Source organism: Giraffa tippelskirchi, chromosome 13 (genome assembly GCF_054371585.1).
Source record: "Giraffa tippelskirchi isolate mGirTip1 chromosome 13, T2T-mGirTip1v1.2.pri, whole genome shotgun sequence".
Classification (NCBI taxonomy): domain Eukaryota; kingdom Metazoa; phylum Chordata; class Mammalia; order Artiodactyla; family Giraffidae; genus Giraffa; species Giraffa tippelskirchi.
In genome coordinates, this window is record NC_137287.1 from 102,673,039 (window position 1) to 102,679,038 (window position 6,000).

Here is a 6,000-nt window from a genome sequence, read left to right on the forward strand (position 1 = left end):
AGCCCCAACTTTTACCTCAGGCCCAGAGAATCAGGAACTGCGCTCAGGCACAAGCATCGAGAGCTTGGCACCTGCTGGCCTCCTTTCTGAGCATCTTACGCCTTCCCGGGATGAGGATGGCCAAGGGGCTGGGTTGGGCTGGGGCCCCTTGGAGCTGTCCTCTGACTACCCCAAGACTGTGACTCAGCAGGGTGGGGGCTGGACAGGGAGTCAGGCAGGGCCACTGCCCGGGGCGGGGGGCGGGGGGTGGAGGGGGGGAAGGGGAGGGGGACTGGGGCTGAGCCTGGTGCTGAGTCAGTGCAGGGAGAGAAAGGATGGTGTCCCTGAGGTTAGAGATACGGGTGGCGGTGAGGGGGGGCCCTGGGTCTAGAAACGGATGGTGTGTGTGACTAGCTGAGACCATTAAGATAAAGCAGCTCAGCCCAAGTCCTATCTACCTCCATCTTCCCATTTATTGCCATTTTTCAAGGAAAGGGAGATAGTGAAGGACAGGGAAGCCTGGCCTGCTACAGTTCATGGAGTCGCAAAGAATCGGACACGACTGAACAAAAACAACATCCATGTTTTTCTCTCTTAGAGCACCCTGTTTTTTCCCTTCATAGTACATGTTATAATTTGGAATTATACATGTGTTTAATTATATATAATTATTATATATTATTTATGCATGTATCTGTCTCCCCTACTAGGCTGTAAGCTCCCTTAGGGCAGGCACCTGCTAATTCGGCTCACCAGTATATCTCCAGTACCTGGTATAGTGCCTGATAAGTACTCAGTAAATAGTAGCTGAATGAATTAAATCCCTCCACCTATTTATTCATCACTCATTCATCCATTTACTATTCACCTGTAACCTATTTCCCATTGCTTATCCATTCAATTTTCTCCTGCCATAGCTTTACTCTTCCATATACCTGTCATTCAACCCTCATCCATCCAACCAACCACCACCTATATATCTTTCCAGCATCAATCAAACCATTTATATATTAATTCAAGAAATATTTATTGAGTACTTACTACTTGCCAGGCATTGTTCTAAAGGCTGGGAATACTGCAGGGAAAATAATATGTATACATCTGATGTAACAGATGATGTAATAACAAAAAAGTGCTTATATCCCAGTAGGAAGAAAATATGCAATAAATAATTAACATAAGAAATATTTAAAGTATAAGGCATGTTAGAGGATAATAGGTGCTAGGGGAAAGAAGTAAAAAAAAAAAAAGGATTAGAGAAGAGAATCAGGAGGACAGGGTGGGGGCAGGCAGTGGGGAAGGTGGTCCAGTGGATGTCATGAGACTAGAGGGCACATTGTTTGGGCAGGAGTAAAGGCTATGAAGAGCTCCAAGGGGAGACCTGACTGGTGTGTCTGGAGTGGTGCAAGTGAAGGAAGGAGACAATGGATGGGGTCAGAGAGGTGAATGGGGGTTCACACCCTCTGGAGCTTTGGAGGCCTTTGAACAGACTCTGGGGAGAGAGGAGAAGATGTTGAAATAATTCTGTGGAGGAATGCTGGTGGCTCAGAGCAGGGCAGGGGTCATGTAGGTGATAAGATAGATTTGATTCTGGGTATATTTTAAAGGTAGGACCAACAGGCTTGTTGATATTTCGGATGTGGAGCATGAGGGGAGAGGAGTTGTCAAGGATGCCTCCAAGGTTCCTTGGCCTCAACACTGCACATATGGAGCTGCCATCAGGTGAGGCGAACACAGTGTTTGGCAGGAGAAAACCGGAGGTTCAGCTTTGGTTGTGCTGAATTTGAGATGTCTCTTAGACATTGTGGAGGAGCCATCAGGTAGGGAGTTGGATGTATGCACTGGAGTTCAAGCAAGAGATCTACGCTGAAGGTATAGATCTGTAGTCATGGGCATGAGACTGGACCAGAGCAGCAGGGACTGGGTCCTTCACCAATCCAACAGGAAGGGCTGGGAGAAGCAAAGGAGTGACCCTTGAGGAGTGTACTTCGGACAGCCAGGAGAATGCAGGAATCTGGATGTCAAGGGAGGAGAGAAGGTATGTCAAGGAGCAAGGAGTGTTCAACTGTCCCAAAAGTTACTGATCAGTCAAGAAAATGAAGGCTGACAATTGAGCATTGAATTGAGCAACTTAGTGACCCTCACAAGAGCAGTTTCAATAAGGATGGAGTGGGAAGGTAGAAATATGATCAGAATGGATTTAAGAGAGACTGAGAATCAGAGACAGTGAGTACAGACAATTTTTTCAAAGACCTTTGCTACAAAATGGAGTAAAAAAATGAATGGTAGCTGTGGGGAATGTCGCATAGTCAAGGGAAGCCTATTGTCTTCAAGATCGATCCATTTACCGTTTATTGTTGAATCCATTCAACCACCATCAACCTGTCCATCCACTATTCACCACGCATCTGCCCAAACATCCATTTCTCATTCATAAGCTAAGAAATTTGTCCTGAACCCCCATAGGATACCAACTCCCATGCCAGGCACGGCAATGCTGAGTGGAGGGAAAGAAATGGAGAACCCAGAATCTGGTGATGGTGGCTACTCAATTTAAGTGAATCGAACAAAATAAAAGAGCGAGAAAACAGGGTGTCTGCTCTCCAGGTCCTTGGTCTAGCAAGAGGACAGGGGATGTCAGAGCTAGGGCATTGTGGTGTGTCATCTAGTACAAACCAGAGAGGAACATGTCTTGTCTGAGGTCATCTGAAGGGCCAACAAAAGAACCAGGATTCACACCTACGTCTCCTGTCCTGGCAGACAGGTTTTTTTTCTCTCCCAGGATGTTCTGTCCAGTGGGACAGAAATTAACTGGGAGCAGGAAATGTGAGAATACAATATTTTCAAGAGGGCAGATTTGAAAATATTTTTATTTATGCTTTGGCTCAAACTTCAAAAGGTTCAGTTCAGTTCAGTCATTCAGTCATGTCCGACCCTTTGCAACCCCAGGGACTGCAGCACGCCGGGCCTCCTTGTCTGTCACCAACTCCCAGAGTCTACTCAAACTCAGGTCCATTGAGTCGGTGATGCCATCCAACCATCTCATCCTCTATCGTCCCCTTCTCCTCCCGCCTTCAATCTTTTCCAGCATCAGGGAAAACTGCCTTTTCAAATGAGGCAATTCTTCGCATCAGGTGGCCAAAGTATTGGAGTTTCAGCTTCAGCATCAGTCCTTCCAATGAATATTCAGGACTGATTTCCTTTAGGATGGACTGGTTGGATCTCCTTGGAATCCAAAGGACTCTCAGGAGTCTTCTCCAACACCAGTTCAAAAGCATCAATTCTTCGGCACTCAGCTTTCTTTATAGTCCAACTCTCACATCCATACATGACTACTGGAAAAACCATAGCTTTGACTAGACAGACCTTTCTTGGCAAAGTAACGTCTCTGCTTTTTAATAAGCTGTCTAGGTTGGTCATAACTTTCTTTCCAAGAAGTAAGCATCTTTTAATTTCATGGCTGCAAGCACCATCTGCAGTGATTTTGGAGCCCCTCCCAAAATAAAATCTGTCACTGTTTCCACTGTTTCCCCACCTATTTCCCATGAAGTGATGGGACCAGATGCCATGATCTTAGTTTTCTGAATGTTGAGCTTTAAGCCAACTTTTCACTCTCCTCTTTCACTCTCATCAAGAGGCTTCTTCTTCTTCTTCTTGTTCTTCTTCACTTCTTGTTCTGGTTCTTCTTCACTTTCTGCCATAAGGGTGGTATCATCTGCATATCTGAGGTTATTGATATTTCTCCTGGCAATCTTGATTCCAGCTTGTGCTTCCTCCAGCCCAGCATTTCTCATGATGTACTCTACATATAAGTTAAATAAGCAGGGTGACAATATACAGACTTGACGTACTCCTTTCCTGATTTGGAGTCAGTCTATTGTTCCATGTCCAGTTCTAACTGTTGCTTCCTGACCTACATACAGATTTCTCAAGAAGCGGGTCAGGTGGTCTGGTATTCCCATCTCTTTCAGAATTTTCCACAGTCTGTTGTGATCCACACAGTCAAAGGCTTTGGCATAGTCAACAAAGCAGAAGTAGATGTTTTTCTGAAACTTTCTTGCTTTTTCAATGATCCAATGGATGTTGGTAATTTGATCTCTGGTTCCTCTGCCTTTTCTAAATCCAGCTGAACAACTGGAAGTTCACGGTTCATGTAGTGTTGAAGCCTGGCTTGGAGAATTTTGAGCATTACTTTACTAACGTGTGAGATGAGTGCAATTGTGCAGTAGTTTGAGCATTCTTTGGCATTGCCTTTCTTTGGGATTGGAATGAAAACTGATATTTTTCCAGTCCTATGGCCACTGCTGAGTTTTCCAGATTTGCTGGCATATTGAGTGCAGCACTTTCACAGCATCATCTTTCAGGATTTGAAATAGCTCAACTGGAATTCCATCACCTCCACTAGCTTTGTTCGTAGTGATGCTTCCTAAGGCCTACTTGACTTCGCATTCCAGGATGTCTGGCTCTAGGTGAGTGATCACACCATCCTGATTATCTGGGTGGTGAAGATCTTTTTTGTATAGCTCTTATGTGTATTCTTGCCACCTCTTAATACCTTCTGTTTCTGTTAGGTCCATACCATTTCTGTCCTTTATTGTACCCATCTTTGCATGAAATTTTCCCTTGGTATCTCTAATTTTCTTGAAGAGATCTCTAGTCTTTCCCATTCTATTGATTTCCTCTATTTCTTTGCACTGATCACTGAGGAAGGCTTTCTTATCTCTCCTTGCTATTCTTTGGACTCTGCATTCGAATGAGTATATCTTTCCTTTTCTCCTTTGCCTTTCGCTTCTCTTCTTTTCACAGCTATTTGTAAGGCCTCCTCAGATAGCCATCTTGATTTTTTGCATTTCTTTTTCTTGGGGATGGTCTTGATCCCTGACTCCAGTATAATGTCATGAACCTCTGTCCATAGTTATTCAGGCACTCAAAAGGTACAGGGGGTTAAAAATCTCCCTCCCATTCCTGTCTCCAGCCCCTTCATTCCTCTTTTTGGAGGCAATCAATCTCATTTTGTTTCCTTTAAGACATAAGTTTTAACTATTTTCCCCTTTTTACACAAATGGGGTCATACATACACTCCTTCAAGTTGCTTTTTTTCTTCCTATTTATTTAACAGTTTGTCTTATGGATTATTCCACATCAGTTCAGAAAAGTATTCCCTGATTTTTTTTTCAGCTTTATAATATTCCCTTGTGGAGATGTACTGGTTTATTGCAACCATCCCTTGTGAATGAACATATCATTATTTCCAGTCTTTCACTGTTACAAACAATGCTGCGATGTTCATCCGTGGGGGAGTAGAGAGAAAGGCAGAGGTAATTTCCCAGAACCTAAATCAAAAGTTTGTGCAGGACTTCCCTGGTGGCTCAGTGGTAAAGAATCCACCTGCCAATGCAGAAGACATAGGTTCGATCTCTGATCCCGGAAGATCCCACATGCCGAGGAGCAACTAAGGCCATGCGCCACAACTATTGAGCCTGTGCTCTAGAGCTCAGGATCCACAACTACTAAAGCTTGAGAAGTTTGCCTGAATCCCTACAGTGTACCAACTCCCTTGCCAGGCACTGGAATGCGGGGTGGAGGGAAAGAAATGGAGAACCCAGAATGTGGCGATGGTAGCTACTGAGTTTAAGTGAATTGAACAAATTAAAGAGCAAGAAGACAGGGTGTCTGCTCTCTAGGTGCTTGGTGTAGCAGCAGGACCCAGGATGTCAGAGCTAGGGCTTTGTCTGAGTGTCATCTAGTACAAACCATGAAGCCCTAGAGCCCATGCTATGCAGTAAGAGAAGCCATCACAACGAGAAGCCCACGTACCGCAACTGGAGAGCAGCCCCCACCTGCCACAGCTAGAAGGAAGCCAAAAATAAATAAATAAAATTATTTTTTCAAAAAGTTTGTCCATTTGCACTCTTGGTGGAAATTTCTGGATGATGCTCCATTAAGATTGTGCCAATCTACCTCCTGATGCGAAGCGTGTGACAGCTTGTTTCCCCGCAACTTGGACAGCACAGGATGTTA